Below are 17,222 nucleotides of genomic sequence, written 5' to 3'. Positions count from 1 at the left end.
AGAGAAAAAGGCTACGGGGTGAAGAAGAGCCTTAGGTCCCTGCCGTTGGGACAGGATTGCCCCTGTAGCAACTTCAGAGGCGTCCACTTCCAATACGTAAGGCAGGGTCGGATCTGGGTGCCGTAGGATTGGGGCGGAAGTGAACAGGTTCTTTAATTTGTCAAAGGCTGTCTGGGCTGCTGGAGACCACTGGAACCGGACCTTCTAGTGGGTCAGCTGAGTGATGGGTGCTATGGTGGTGGAGAAATCCTTCACAAACCTCCTGTAGAAGTTGGAGAACCCCACAAAGCGCTGAACACCTTTCTTGTCTGAAGGAGCTGGCCAGTCTAGTATTGCTTTCACCTTCTTTGGGTCCATTGAAATTCCTTCTGTGGAGATAATGAGACCCAGGAATTGAATAGATGTTTTTTCAAAATCACATTTGTCTGCCTTAACATATAGTCCATGTTTTCTCAAGGTTGAGAGCACCTTTTTTACGTGGATTCGATGAAGCTCCAAAGAGGCAGAAAAAATGAGGATATCATCGAGGTATACGATTACAAAGTAATCCAGGAATTCCCGAAAAATGTCGTTCACTAGATGCTGGAACGTGGCTGGGGCTTTGCATAACCCGAACGGCATCACAAGGTATTCAAAGTGGCCGAACCGTGTCCGAAATGCTGTTTTCCACTCATCACCCTGGCGTATGCGGACAAGGTTATAAGCGCCCCTCAAATCCAATTTAGTGAAAATCCGGGCGGTTCGGAACCTTTGGAAGAGTTCAGGAATGAGAGGGAGTGGGTATCTGTTCTTTACAGTGATCTTATTGATTTCTCTGTAATCTACACATGGCCGCAATGTACCATCCTTCTTCTCCACGAAGAATATACCTGCCCCAGCAGGAGAAGAAGAGGGTCGGATAAACCCCTTTTCAAGGTTCTCGTGAATATATACTCGAAGGGTCTCCAGCTCATTTTCAGATAGGGGGAAGATTCATCCAAACGGGATCTCGGCCCCTGGGAGTAGTTCAATTGGACAGTCATAAGGCCGGTGAGGTGGGAGGACATCGGCCTTTTTCTTGTCGAAAATGTCTATAAACTCATGATAGGCTGGAGGAACATACTGGAGATTACTGAGAGCAGGTTGCACCGCCAGACAGCTAACAGGCTTACTGGAGCTGGGAGTAAAGCAATGCTGCAGGCAATATACTGAAGAAAGAGAGATTTCCTTCTTGGCCCAATTGATCTGTGGGTTATGTGCCTGCAGCCATGGAATTCCCAAGATTATGGGAAACATGGGGGAACATAGGACATCAAATCGGACAAATTCTTGATGGCCGGTATCTGTGGTAGTGAAGATGGGCATGGTTTCCTGGGTGACAACTCCAGAACTGGGCAGGGAACCATCAGCCAAAAGAACCTCAAGTCTTTGCTTTTTTTCATAGAGAGGCACACCAAGTTTCTTAGCCAGAGACAAGTCCATAAAACAGCTACATGCCCCAGAATCAATGATTGCTTGTAGTCGAATCTCCCTTTCTGCCACTTGTAAGGAGATGGGGAGAACAAGGTAAGAATGGCAGGATCCAGAGACTTGGAGATATGTGGAAGTTGGTGGGTAGACCTTACTGGGTCTTATGGGGCAGCTGCGCAAAAAATGTCCGGCCCCTCCGCAGTACAGGCAGAGATTGGCCTGTTGGCGGTGTTGTCTCTCCTCAAGAGTAAGGGAGGAACGGGCCAGGCCAACTTGCTTTGGTTCCCTTCCAGAAATTGCAGGGCAAACAGATGTGGGTGCTACAGCAGGAGAAAACTTGGGTAGCATCTGTGTAGGCTGGAAGGATTGAGCACGTTCAGACCGCCGCTCCCGCAGGCGCCTGTCAAGCTGAATGGCTAGGTGAATAAGTCCATCAAGAGAGTCAGGAATAGCAACTCGAGCCAGTTCATCCTTAAGGATCTCAGACAGTCCTTGGCGGTACTGGAACCTGAGTGCTGCCTCATTCCAGTTAGTGTCAGTGGACCATCTGCAGAAATCAGCGGTATAATCTTCCACTGGGCGTTTTCCTTGCCGTAGAGCAACTAAGGCAGATTCAGCGGAGGCCGCACGCTGGGGGTCATCGTACAACAGAGTCATGGCCTCAAAGAAAGTGTCCATAGTATTCAAAGCAGAATCTTTTTGTTCCAGCAGGTTATGAGCCCAGGCTTGGGGTCCCTCAGATAATAAAGAAATGACAAATCCTACTTTCACAAACTCAGAAGCAAAAGTTCTAGGTTGGAGGGCCAGGTACAGTAGGCAGGCATTCTTGAAGGCCCTGAACTTTTTTCGGTCACCGGAGAATCGTTCGGGTGTAGGTATTCGTGGTTCAGGAGGAGGCAAGGAAACTGGAACCGTATTAGAGGAGGATGAACTAGAGTCCACCAAGGCTGGAGCAACAGGCAAATGCTGCAGCCGACCCTCCAACTGGAAATAGCCGTCCTGGAGCTTCTGTACAGCTTGTGTAAGGGTGGTGACTTGCTGACACATCACTTTGAGCGGGGAAGCACCTCCGTCGGCCTCGGTCATGGCTGGTTTGTACTGTCACGTACCTGGTTGGAGGCCGAAATGCCGAGAGGGCTCCCCTTGCGGCTGAGTGCAGTACACCCCTGAAGTTGGGTACAGAGGGTGTAGTGCCCAGAGAAGCACAGGTTGCCAGATGGATTCCGGAGATAAGAGCTGGTGGGCACCTGAAGGACACCAGGTAATGCAGGAAGCACAGCAGAGTTAAAGTCTATAAGAATCCTTGGTAATACTTGGCAAGGTGTGCATAAGGCGCAGTAGTGGAAGCCAGGCCAGGGGTCAAACACAGTAGATCCAGCAGGAGGATGAGGCAGGTTGCAGAAACGGGACAAACCAAAGGTCTGGTATCAGGAAGCAGGCAGGAACAGGTAACTGTAGCGAAGTCCGTAATACTAGCCGGGATCAGGTATAGGAGAAGACAGCAAGTCGGTAAAGCAAGCCAGGGGGTCAAAACCAGAAGAGCAGATCAGACAGGTCAGGAACAAGCCGGGTCACAACAGGAATCCAAATAGTGCTTTCACAGAGGTTCAGGGACACAGGAAGACTGGCAAACCAGCAACTGCAGACACCAGCAGACTTCCTTATATAGGACCATGTGACCTGCTGGTAGAGATACTGGGTCCTAAAGTCCTTTTCCTGCCAGAGATTCTGGGTCCTAGAGCCCTTCTTCTGCTGTTGGCTCCCTGACAACTGACACTATAGCCAGTTCTCCTACGGACATTTCCCTGACAGGTGGTTGACCGGTTCTCAAAGATGTGTGATTGAATTCTACTTAAGAAGTTGCCCACCTCTAAGGAACTGGCTTCCATATTTGCTCGGGAGATCTTTCGCTTACATGGGCTACCCAAGGTGATTGTCTCGGATAGGGGCAGTCAGTTTGTCTCCCGGTTCTGGCGAGCCTTTTGTGCACAGTTGGGAATCCAGCTTGTGTTCTCTTCTGCGTATCCCCCGCAGTCTAATGGGGCCGCAGAACGAGCCAATCAGTCCTTGGAGCAATTCCTACGTTGCTATATTTCTGACCATCATAACAACTGGTCTGACCTATTACCTTGGGCAGAGTTTGCTCACAACAGTGCCTTGAATTCTGCCTCCTGTTTGTCTCCATTTATGGCAAATTATGGTTTCCAACCTTCCATGTTGACTGACTCGTTTGTTCCGCAGAGTTTTCCTGCGTTAGAGGAGCATCTCCGTGGTCTCCGTTACACTTGGGTACAAGTCCAAGAGGCTTTGCGTCATGCTAATGATAGGTACAGACTCCATGCTGACTGCAGACGCCTGCCTGCGCCTTCCTACCAGGTTGGGGACAGGGTCTAGCTGTCATCTTGCAACCTCCGACTTCGTGTTCCCTCACTGAAGTTTGCACCTCGGTTTATTGGGCCTTTCCGTATCCTTCGCAGGATTAACCCAGTAGCTTACGCGTTGGACCTTCCTCCTAGTATGTGCATCTCAAATGTGTTTCATGTCTCCTTTTTGAAACCGTTGGTCTGTAACCAATTTACCACCTCAGTGCCATGTCCTCACCCTATTCAGAAGAAAATTTTCAACCTATTCAGGTTGAGAACCATGAGGAGTATGAAGTACAATCCATTGTTGACTCCCATAGGTTCCGTGGGCGCATACAGTACCTGGTGCATTGGAAGATGTACGGTCCGGAGGAACGCTCCTGGGTTTCATCCTCTGACGTACATGCCCCTGTCCTCCTCTGTGAGTTCCATAGACGGTTTCCCCTCAAGCCCAATGGCCCTCCGAGGGAGAGCAGTCACAGAGAGGGGGTACTGTCAGGGCTGGCTTAGCCCGTCCTCCTCTGGGCTGGCCACTCAGCTGTCGACTAATTGTCAGCTCTCTTCTCTTTCCACAGTCACCAGCTGTTCCCGATGATGCTCGTCTGACCTGCCTATTTAAAGACTTCCAGCTCACTCTTTCATTTGCCATCACGTTGGTCACATCACTAGGAACCATCTCCTGCTGTTTGTTTCAAGACTGGCTTGCTGACATCCCTCCTGGCTTCTTATCCTGCTTGCAGTTGCTCTCCTTGGATCCCTGACATCTGAACTGGCTGATTACCCGATCTGGTTTATGAACTTTGGACTGGCTGACTACCCTATCTGGCTACTGGACTCTGGCTATGCTTGACTATGCTTTTTCCCATTTACCTTTTTATTTTTATTAATGAACAAGTGTGATTTGATTGTACTTCTGTCTGTCTGTTTCATGGTTCCTGACAGCATCTCAGTTTTTTCGCCAGTGTCTTAGGTGTTGGTGACGAGTAAAGATGTGCTGTGCTGAGCTCCACTGGAAAATCCTACACTGGGGCAAGTCATGCAACCGGATCCATTCAAAGTGTCTTTTCCAGGCCGAATTGGATGGTAACCAGGCCTCGTGTCTGAAGAAACAAGGTTTTACCTGTAACACTTCTCTTTTTAGAGAGCTGGACCCCGGGATCCAGTATTAGGTTTTAGGCACCGATAAGCGGTAGTATACCACACCGCCGCCATTTCAGTAGCTTCCCATCCACCGACCCTGCTCTCTCCTCCACCCCAGCCCCCCCTCCATGCAGGTTCCGAGGATCGGAACCTCGGCTCGCACGGGAAATTGGTCTTTTTTGAAAAGACGAGGGGAGAGGCGGAAGGGACAAGCGGAGGAGGGGGGGCAGAGCATTAACGCAACGTCGGTGTGGTTAGACGCCGACATCGCTGGCTACACAGGCTATAAAGTGCACTCTTTTGCAGGTGCACACAGCCTATGGAGGGACACAGAGCTGACAGGCGCATGTGAGTCTGGGACACAGGCATTCCCTGGCAGCATTTACTTAAGCACCAAACTGGGTCTTGTTAGCAGCGGCAGTTGCTGAACTACATTGCCCAGCAGTCAGTGCTTTTTTTGTGTGGTACCTCTACCTTTGTTGCTTGGCACTATCGGCGGAAGAGGTAAAAATACCCTGAAAAACAGGGGCTCAAAAGGGATCTCCCTCAGGCTCTGAGGACCCCCCCCCCCCCCCCTCTGCAGCACCTTCCCCCCGAAGGACCTGGGGAAGCTGGCCAGGGTGAGCTGTCGGGGTCAGGGGCTGCATCTGCTTCTGGCACTTCAGCCCCTGTATGCATTACGCAGGAGTTTTTATCCTCATAAATGGGCTAGAGGAAAGATTAGTGGACTTAATCGCATCTTCACTCAGTGGAATAAAACGCACTAGGTCCCCCTCTGCCACCCAGGACCCTCAAACAGAGGAACTCTGGGGAAAAGGGAGAGGAATCCCCCTCAGAGGATCGGGATGAGACTGATGATTCCTCTTTTGAGGAATCAAGTGGAGAGGGACTCTCTTCAGCTTCTCAGGGTGAGAAGGTGTTGGTGCAATTTCTTGCTGGATTGGTCCACTCCACATTTAAGTTGTCCGTATCTGAGTCAGTTAAAGAACCCTCCTCTTGTTTGGGTTCACTGAAGCCTCCTCAAACTGCACATGCCCTTCCTGTTCATAGTTTACTGGAAAAGCTTATTATTCTGAGTGGGGTCAACCAGATAAACATCTTTTCCCTCCTAAAAAGTCTTCAGCACTTTATCCAATGGAGGAAAAATTTATTAAGATGTGGGGTATACCAGCTATTGACGCCGCCATATCAATAAAAGTCTGACTTGTCCTGTTGAACACACTCAAATGCTTATGGATCCAACTGATAAAACATTGCAATTCCTGTTAAAAAACAATTTTTCTCCTTGACTGGTTAAAACTGCAGGGGCAGCAATCGGAGTTTGTCAGTACTTGAGAGACCATGTTAAACAGGTCCTCAAGGTTTTACCTGAACAGCAAGCCCAGGGGTTGGCCAACCAGCGGCTTTGTGTTTTGCTGTTGATGCTATCAGAGATTCTATCCTCCAGACCTCTCACCTTACGCTTGGGTTGGTGCATATGGATAGATTCTTATGGTTGAAAGATTGGTCAGCCGAATCACCATGTAAGAAGCTTCTGGCTGGATTCCCCTTTCGTGGTGCAAGGCTGTTCGGAGAGGATTTGGACAATTATTATCCAAAAGATCTCTAGTGGGAAAGGCACCCTCTTGCTGGTTAAAAGAGGAGTTAATGTCCTTCTTTCAAATGTGCTCTTTCCCCAGTGCCAGGAGCATCAGCCTCCAGGCAGTCGCGATGGCCTCCATCAGGCTCAAGAACTAAATCTCAGAGTCAACCCCAGGAACAAAAGTCCTGGGGGAGGAAGTCTACAAAACGCTAAAGCCCCTTTATGAAGGGTCACCCGCTCGCTTGGGTGGGGGGGAAGACTGCTACAGTTCTCAAGGCTCTGGCAGGAGGATTTTCAGGACAGATGGGGGCTCTCCCCAATAAATCTAGGTTACAAACTAGAGTTCCGAGAATTCCTCTCTCCTTGTTTCCTCTGATCAAATGTTTCCAGAGAAAAAGAAGTCTCTCTTTCTAGCGTTGGAGTGACTATTGTCGCAAAAAGTTATCGTGGTAGTTCCCACGCAAGAGCAGGGATTTGGGTTTTATTCAAACCTTTTCACGGTACCAAAGCCTAATGTGGATGTCAGGCCCATTCTAGATTTCAAGGATCTAAACCGATTCCTAAAAGTACGGTCCTTTCACATGGAATCGATCCGATCGGTAGTCTCTATCCTACAAGGAGGAGAACTTCTAGCGTCAATAGACATTAAGGATACGTACCTGCATGTACCTATTTTCCCTGCTCGTCAAAAGTACCTGCTTTTTGAAGTAGAAAAACTGCACTTTCAGTTTGTAGCTCTGGCTGTTGGGCTAGCTACTACACCTCGGGTGTTTACAAAAATCTTGGCCCCTCCTCTGGCAAGATTAAGGGCCCAAGGTATAAAAGTAATAGCATACCTAGACGACCTGCTCTTGATAGACTGGTCGGTAGCCTGCTTGGACCAAAACTTGGTCACCACAGTCTACTACCTGGATTACCTAGGTTGGGTCCTCAACTTGGAGAGGTCTTTAAAGCCAGTAAGAAGACTAGGGTATTTGGGTCTGGTCATAGATACAGCCCAGAAGAGGGTATTCTTACCCAGGCAAAGATCAGTGCCGTAAAGGAACTGATTCAGGTAGTCAGGGCAAAGAAGGGTCCTTCTATTCGCCTTTGTATGAGGCTGCTGTGGTAGGTGGTGGCTTCATTCAAAGCAGTTCCCTATGCTCAGTTTCATTAGAGACTGCTGAAAAACAGTATTCTGTCTGCTTGGAACAAGAAGGTTCAGGCGTTAGATTTTCTGATGCGTCTGTCTCCTGCAGTGCATTGGAGCCTCAGTTGGTGGCTGATACCTGAAAATCTTCAAAAATCTTCTTTACCAGTTACCTGGAGAGTGGTAACAACACATGCCAGTCTTTCGGGTTAGGGAGCAGTTCTAGTACAGTCGGCTGTCCATGGGAGATGGTCCAAGACCAAGAGGTCCTTACCCATTAACATTCTGGAGATCCCGTGCGGCCCTAAAGGCCTGTACACTCAGGTTTCAGGGTTGCCCTGTCAGGATCCAGTCAGACAATGCCACAGCAGTGGCTTATATCAATCACCAAGGAGGCACCAGGAGTCGTGCAGCTCAGGGAGAATAACAAAGAATGAGGGAGGAAAAGGGGAAAGGGGGCTGGAGGGTAACCAACCCCCGGGACTTCTAAACGGTACCAGAAATAGGAACAAATCATAAATAATACCCACAGAAATAGTACATTCTCTTTATTAAATATTGAGTAAAAAATTAAAATTAAAAAATGAAGTCCATAGATGAGCACATATACAGTCTTCAAGAGAATCAACTCATAGAAATGTATACAAGAGAGGTACACTTCAAATCACCATGAAATGTTACCAGTCCAACACATTTACTTATGCTGCAATTTTCTTTTCTTTCTACATGTTTCGTGGGTTTCTTCAGGATAATGCAGCGAAAAAAATCTTTTTAAAAACAAGTGCACATAATCTCGAGAGTCTCCAGTTCACAGGTCACATCTCACAGTACGCAATGAAAATATTTTAGTAGAAAAAAACGTTGTAAAAAGCGCGTTGAAAATAAATACCAGACCCCTGAGATCTGCAGAGAGGGACAATTCTGAAGTTAGTGGAGTTGAGCACAATTGAATCAATCCGGGAAAGCCACAATAGGTTTCCACAATTAGCATAGGTTAAAAAGGTACTGCCAGACAGTGTCAAATGGTATGTGACAACTAAATATTTCCACCGACCATCTCTAGTGCAGAGACCAACCGCCCAGAGATTAGGCAGAAGGTCCCTATTATGCCCAGCAGTTCTCAATAGTTCAGCCTCTCCGCCAGGATCAAGGAGCAAGACCTGCCTCATCATTTGCCTGGCAATCGACAATCTTCATTCTGGGGGTTGAGAACTGGCAGGCAGGCTACTTAAGTCGCAGGCAGTTAGTCTTCACCCGACATCTTCTTGGCCATATGCCAAAGATGGGGGATTCCGGATGTAGATCTTTGTGTCCAGGTTCAACAACAGGATCAACAACTTTGTGCCAAGAACAAGGATCCTCTTGCATCCAGTACAGATGTGTTGGTGACTCCATGGCATCATCTCTCACTGATTTATGCATTCCCTCCTATTCTGCTACTGCCACGACTTCTTCGCAGGATCAGGCAGGAAAAGAAGTCAGTACTTCTGGTGGCCCAGAAGAGCTTGGTATGCAGAAATAGTAAAGATGGCAGTAGGTTCCCCGTGGACCCTACCATCACGTCCAGACCTGTCATCCCAAGGTCCAGTGTTTCTTCTTGCCTTACAAATGCTAAATTTGATGGTTTGGCTATTGAAACCCACGTTTTAAAGTGTGGTGGGCTTCAGGTCCTGTGATTTCTACCTTGGTTAATGCAAGGAAGCCAGCTTCCATAATGATTTATCATAGAGTCTGCCTCCTAGTGTCAATCCAAGGTTGGCATCCCAGTACATATGTCATAGGTAGAATCCTTGACTTTCTGCAAATGGGGCTGGCCTTGAGTACCATCAAGGGTGCACTTGCTTTGCATTCTTTGGTCCTAAGCTTTTTACAGGGGGTAACGCATCTAAATCCTCCGATTAAGGCACCCCTAAACCCCTGGAACATGAATTTGGTTCTGTAAGTTTTACGGAAACAGCCTTTTGAACCGATACGTCAAATTCCCTTGGTCCTGTTGACAAGGAAGTTAATTTTTTCTGGTAGCCATTTCTTCTGCTAGAAGAGTATCAGAATTAGCAGCTCTTTCCTGTAAAGAGCCTTATTTAACCATGCACAAGGATAGAGTGGTATTGCGCCCTCATCCTAGCTTCTACCGAAGGTGGGTCCAGGTTTTCTTCTAAACCAAGATATTGTTCTGCCTTCCTTTTTTCCAGATCCATGTTCTACAGAAGAAAGGTCACTACATTCTTTGGATGTAGTGAGAGCAGTCAAATCCTATCTGAAAGCGACTGCTCAGGGTCACAAAACCGATGTTTTGTTTGTATTGCCGGAAGGTCCTAATAGAGGACAGGCATCGCCGAAATTGCTAAGTGGATTTGACAAGTAATTGTTCAAGCTTATGGTTTAAGGCAGAAAGTTCCACCTTTTCAGATCGAGGCGCTCTGCACGAGGGCTATTTGTGCTTTGTGGGCAGTGCATCTCCAGGCCTCTATGGCTCAAATCTGTAAAGGCCGCAACCTGGTCTTCTGTCCATACATTCACCAGATTTTAACATGTGGATGCAAGAGGGCATGAGGATATCGCCTTTGGGCACAGTGTGCTGCAGGCAGTGGTACAAGGTCCTCAGGTCTGATTACACCCTACTTGTTGTTCCCCTCCCCTCAGATAGCATTGCTCTGGGACATCCCATCTGTAATTACTCCTGTGATGTATGAGAAAGAAAATAGGATTTTTTATAACAGCTTACCTGTAAAATCCTTTTCTTTTGAGGTACATCTTGCGACACAGAGGTCCCTCCCCTCTTCTAATGCACTTATATTGCTTTGCTACAAAACTGAGGTGCTCCCAGTAAGGGGAGGGGCTATATAGGGGGTTGAACTTCCTGTCTAGGGTGTGCCAGTGTCCAATCACCTAGTGATACCCTATATAACCAATCAGTAATTACTGAGACTGTGTCCCGTGATGTACCTCAAAAGAAAAGGATTTTACAGGTAAGTAGGGATGAGCTTCGTGTTCGAGTCGAACATATGTTCGACTCGAACATCGGCTGTTCGCCCGTTTGGCGAATTCCAAATGTTATGGGCCGTTCGTGCCAAATTTGTGTGGTGCTCACGTCCCACAATGCACTGCGATGGCGCAGTGCATTGCTGGCTCATGATTGGCCAAGCATGCACTGTGACCCCGCATGCTTGGCCAATCACAGCGCCGGCAGCGAGGAGAGCCATGATGCCTGTGGCCAATCATAGCTCAGGCTGTGTAGTACACGCCCCACACTATATGTGGTATGCAGAAATAGTAAAGATGGCAGTAGGTTCCCCGTGGACCCTACCATCACGTCCAGACCTGTCATCCCAAGGTCCAGTGTTTCTTCTTGCCTTACAAATGCTAAATTTGATGGAGAGCCATGATGCCTGTGGCCAATCATAGCTCAGTCTGTGTAGTACGCGCCCCACACTATATGTGGTATGCAGAAATAGTAAAGATGGCAGTAGGTTCCCCGTGGACCCTACCATCACGTCCAGACCTGTCATCCCAAGGTCCAGTGTTTCTTCTTGCCTTACAAATGCTAAATTTGATGGTTTGGCTATTGAAACCCACGTTTTAAAGTGTGGTGGGCTTCAGGTCCTGTGATTTCTACCTTGGTTAATGCAAGGAAGCCAGCTTCCATAATGATTTATCATAGAGTCTGCCTCCTAGTGTCAATCCAAGGTTGGCATCCCAGTACATATGTCATAGGTAGAATCCTTGACTTTCTGCAAATGGGGCTGGCCTTGAGTACCATCAAGGGTGCACTTGCTTTGCATTCTTTGGTCCTAAGCTTTTTACAGGGGGTAACGCATCTAAATCCTCCGATTAAGGCACCCCTAAACCCCAGCGCGGCGGCCTTGTGTAGTGTGTTGGCGTCTGTAGCAGTTAGTGGGTGTACCTTCAACACAGTATACACCGATCGTTATCGGCCGATTTTTCGTTCTTGCTCTTCTGTAGTGGTTGTTGTAGTGGTTGTTGTCTGCGTGCCCTGACCGCAGTATACACCACTATATTCACCTATATAGCTAGCGATATATCTATCTTTTATAATAGAGCTTGCAGTCAGCATTAGGAGATTGTGCGTGCTGTCTGCGTGCTCTGAACCCAGTATACACCGCTATATCCACCTATATAGCTAACTATCTTGCTCGTTTTAAATAGAGCTGTCAGTCAGTGTTAGGAGATTGTGCGTGCTGTCTGCGTGCTCTGAACGCAGTATACACCACTATATCCACCTTTATAGCTAACTATCTTGCTCGTTTTACATAGAGCTTTCAGTCAGTGTTAGGAGATTGTGCGTGCTGTCTGCGTGCTCTGAACGCAGTATACACTGCTATATCCACCTATATAGCTAACTATCTAGGTGCGCGAGTCCCGTAGCACTTTCTGAATGGGACGCGCTGTGTTCTGGAACACACAGTTCCCAGAACACAGCGCGACCCATTACCCAGAAGACAACACGACGAGGAGAGAAGACAGAAGATCTCCGCAAAGGAGGAAGAGGAAGATTAGGATTATGTGCCTAGCAACAGGCATTTCTGGTAAGTAAAAAAAAAATTTTTTTTTCATTTTTTTTTTTTTTAGATTTTTTTGTAATTTTTAATATTTTTTTGTTTTCAGGGTGGCCCTCCACTTTAACACAACAAACCTACACAGTCCCTGTCTTGTTTGCACCGCCTGTATACTGCTGTTCTGAGTATATAGGGCCTGGGGGCGACACGTATTTCCTTTTTTTAATATGGGTACGGGGTTCCCCTTAATATGCGTACAAGACCCAAAGGGGCTGGTAATGGGCAGGGAGGGCTACCCATGCCATTTTTCTCAATGATTTTCAACCATATTGCAGGAACCAGATATAACATTAAAACCGCAAGCAGTTTTAAATGACGTTATTTCCGTTAAATGTCATTTTGTGCAGGGACTGTTCTAAACACGGGAAACACGTGGCACTTCACAGGCATACTACAGACACCCCCAGGCATGATATTTAAAGGAATATTTCACTTATTTTTTTTTCACTTTAATTGTCATTAAAATCAGTGCTCCCGCCAAAACGGCCATTTTTAAAAACATTTTAGGCATTGACCCATGTCCCCTGGGGCAGGAGCCAGGTCCCCAAACCCTTTTTTAGGACAGCATCTTGCATATTAGCCGTTAAAATTAGCACTTTTAATTTCGAACGTTCGAGTCCCATAGACTTCAATGGGGTTCTAAAGTTCGTACGAATTTGGGGTCCGTTCGAAAGTTCTAGTGCGAACCGAATCGGGGGGGTGTTCAGCTCATCCCTACAGGTAAGCGGTTATAAAAATACTATTTTTCTTTTTTATTATTATTATTTATTTATTTTTTTAGAAAGGTAATCATGTGGAAACACAGAAACAATCCCACTGAAATGTACAGACGAAACAATAGACTCCCCAAAGGCATTTGATAGTACAAAAATTTTGGACATACAGAAAACTTTCGCCATCTGTGGGGTATCACCAGGTTGAAGAAAGATAGAGAGGTTCTGCATCATACATGACCACTCCTTCAACGGTAAACACTGTTTTATGTAAACGAAAAAGATAAATGGATAAATAAAAAGGAAAAAAAGAAGAGGAGAGGTAGCCGGACTTACTTTGATCCTGGGGTCGCTCGACCAAAAAAATTAATAAATAAATAAAGGGGGGAGGAAGAGTAGTAGCGTAGGGAGAGAAACAGAGTAGGAATGGCAGAAAGGTGGGGAAATAGGGGAAGAACCTTGCCATCCCCATCCGGGGAGCATGTAAGATCATCGTATCACTGGGAGGTTAGAACATCAGCTCGTTATATTCCTTGGAGTAAACAAATACGTGCCAAGAGAACCATTTTTTTGAAAATTGCTCACTAAGGCCTTTTTATGTCCTAATTTACAAAACTTCTCTCAGCCACACGGCCACTGATGGTGGCTGAGTCTGCTTCCAAAGCAGGGGGATGCAGCTTTTCACTGCTGTAAGCAGGAGGGGGATAATTAATTTCTATAAACTTTAGTGGGGATCGCGTGATTATGAAGAAGGAAAAATTCAGGAGTCTCTGGCACCTCTCAGTCTGTGAATTTTTTCACTATGTGGTGCACTTCCGTCCAGAAGGGTCGGAGGGTTGGGCAGGACCAGAAGACATGAAGGAGGGAGCCAGTTGCCCCTCCACATCTCCAACAAAGGTCTGTACTCTGGGGAAACATCTTGTGTATTCTTTCCGGTGTGTAGTACCACCGAGATAGTATCTTGTATCCCACCTCCTGGTGTCTGGCGCAGATGGAAGTTTTTTGGGCGAAAAGAAAGAGCCGATCTATTTGTTTCTCTGTAAATTCAACCCCTAGGTCATTTTCCCACTTGGTTATGTAGGGAGGGCTAGAGTCTGGGGGTTGGGCTATTAGAAGCTGGTAAGTCTGGGAGATAGCATGTCTCAGTGGAGTTTGTTCCAAGCACAGCAGCTCGAAGGAGGTTATTTGCCTTTCAAAAGCCTCAAGTGAAGGCAGGGAGTCAATGAAATGCGTTAACTGTATCTTTTGCCAGAACGACAGTCCCGCCAGGGCTGGATCCTCTGTGATTTGTTGCCTGTTCTTCCACTGACCAGTGATAAGGAAGTGTCTTGCTTGAGTTCGTTTAACCTCAAGCAGCTTCAGGAATCTGGGATCCTCGAGTCCCGGAGCAAAGGCTGATTTCTCGACAATGATAGTGAGCGGAGATGGAAGCAGTGATACTAAGAATTTGTGGAAAGCTTTACGGGCAGTTTGCCATGTTTCTCCCACTGTAGGATGCTTCGTTATTTGGTTTGGCAAGGGCTTTTGGCACCAAGGCAGCGACTCCAGCCTGGATTCCGTTAAGGTATGTTCTATTTGTACCCACTGCTTCAAGGCACCATGCCTACACCAGTCTAGAAACCGGCTCAAGTGGCATGCCATTAAGTAGAGGTTAGAGTCTGGCAGAGCAATCCCACCCCTCTGCTTGGGAAGTCAAAGGATGGTCTGGGGCAAGCGAGGGGGTTTTTGGATAATATGTACTTGGGGGTTGCGCCTCCTTCCCCAATTTATAAAGAATACTCAAACCAAATGTGTACCAAACTCATATATAAACACTACCTCTATTGTTGCAAAAAATGATCACCCCAAAATAACCCCCTAACAATGTGAACCAAAAAACACTAATTATATTGTATCATATGTTTCATGTGAATTCATATCTCATTCAATCATTAAAGCACAGTCCTTTTTATGCAATGGTTCTTTTCAATCAGCTCCCGTTGTTTCAACTTTATTCACGTTCACCTTCTGGTGGGTATTCCACATATATCACCCAAAAACAAGATCATGCCACCACCACCTCAAAGAATGGCCACTCACCAGACTTCACCATACAAAGAGCCCTCGGTTCATTCAACGGATAACCAATCCTCAATTAACTCTCCCGTTAGCAATTCCTCAATTTCCGTGTGCCCATACAAAAGTAGATAAGACCAACATAGTGTAAAACCGTAAGCCCTTGTACACACGGTCGGATATTCCAATGGACAATGTCCGATAGGACCGCGTTGTCGGATAATCCGACAGTGTGTGGGCTCCATCGGACTGTTTCCGTTGGAATATCCGACGGACCAAGTTTCACAACTTGGCTATAAAATTTTCCGACAACATGATCCGATCACGTCAGTTCCGATCGTGTGTAGCCTAGTCTAACGGACAAGGTGCCACGTATGCTCACAATAAAATTCTGAGACGGAAGCGCTCGCTCAGGTAAAACTACTGCTCGTAATCGATATAGCACATTCGTCATGCTGCAATGTTAAAAATTCTTTCATGCAGCGCATTCTCTTTTTCTTTACAATGCTACAAGAATGAAGTTGTTTTGATGCTCATATTTACACACACTTCACCCAAACATATTTCTTTATTCTTTTTACTAATTTCAGCAATACAACAATATTTTAATTCGTCACATCTACGCAATCTTTTTTTTTTTGTGGTTGTTTTTTTAATCAGCATCTCCTTTTTTGACAGTTTGCTCATCTTTGCATTTTTTTTGGTATGTTTTGTGTGTTAACTTACCACAACACCATTATTATCTTTTTAATTTATTGTTTTCTTTTTTAAAGAGGAAGTAAACCCTGATGGGTTTACTTCCTATTTCATTCCCTGCAAAGGTAAATCATAATTGACTACTATGCATCGCATAGTAGTCCATTATGCGTCACTTACCTGACACAGGAGCCAGCGAAGTCACCGCTGTCCCCTGTAGTACGGCGCATCCATCTTCTCGGTGGGTCTCGCCGCTCTGCCGCTGTCATTTGGCGAAGCCGCGATGACGTCACTCCCCCGTATGCGCATGGGAGCCGCCACTCGCGGCATATTGCCGTTGATCGCCGCGTGCTCAGTGAACCTGCACGCTACTGTCTACGGCGCATGCGCCGTAGACAGCAGGGCCTGTCTTTCGGGAAATATCTCCTAAACTGTGTAAGTTTAGGAGATATTTCTTGGACCAACAGGTAAGCCTTAATCTAGGCTTACCTGTAGCTCAAAGTTGGTTGTAAGGGTTTACAACCACTTTAATATACAGGAGGTTGTTTGGTGTTGGTGCCCCTTGTTATTCATTTGACTTTGTATTTTTGAAATGTACCTGCCTACTCACAAATAAACTGTCCTTTTTGAAGTAAAACACATAGGCAAGTATTTATTCAACCAAAAAAAAACCTTTATTTAGATGTCAGTAACAAATAAAGAGGGAGGCAGCGCTGGAGAAACTGGGGAGATTAGTAAGGCCTTTGGCCCCCAGGGCACACATCAACTATTTAAAAGCAAATATTGGTGGCCTGAGGAGTACATATCTGAGGGAGAGCAGTCTGGTCCCGAAGTCCAAGAAACATGGAACAGCAGCAGATGACATCTATGTTCCCAGGCTGTGGTCCTACAAGAGGCTGCATCTTCTGTCAGACCAGACTGAACCTAGGTTATCACATTCTGGTCTTCCTTCCAGGCTGTGGCTGTGGTGCTGGAGGTGTGGCAGAAGGAGGAGGAGGGGCATGGGCCAAATCACACAAGTGTGTTGGTTGTGTGATTTGGCCCAACAGCCCCTTTTTGAGGGTGTGGAGAATTAGCTCATCACACAAGATCTGTTGCCCCTCCTCCATTTGCTGGAGTTTGCAGGCAGCCAAGACGGCAAAGGCCTCTTGATAGGTGGGGGTGGCTTTGAGGGCCGCTGAAGCCTCCCCAATCAGCTTCAGAGCCGACTCCTCCAAAACTTAAAAAAAGCTTGAAAGTGGTTATCTGGCAACTATCTTTGATTGATTGAACACTGCAACCAAGGCGGAAGTGTGTGTGTGTAACACGAGGAACAGAACTGGAGAGAGTGTGACGCTGGTCTTAAACTGAGAACTTCGCTGTGGGGTACCATACAGCAGAAGGAGGGGTGAGAGACAGTATTGACACTTCTAATTTGACCAGTATCCACTGTGACCACCAATGCCTTGAAGTGATGTATGCTGGTGTGAAGGATTGTAGTAATTTTGAAGTGCTTTCTTCAAGTTTTGTACATGTGAG

Source organism: Lithobates pipiens, unplaced genomic scaffold (genome assembly GCF_037356315.1).
Source record: "Lithobates pipiens isolate NorthernLeopardFrog02 unplaced genomic scaffold, aLitPip1_a1.2 Scaffold_19, whole genome shotgun sequence".
Classification (NCBI taxonomy): domain Eukaryota; kingdom Metazoa; phylum Chordata; class Amphibia; order Anura; family Ranidae; genus Lithobates; species Lithobates pipiens.
Note: the sequence above shows the minus strand (reverse complement) of the source record.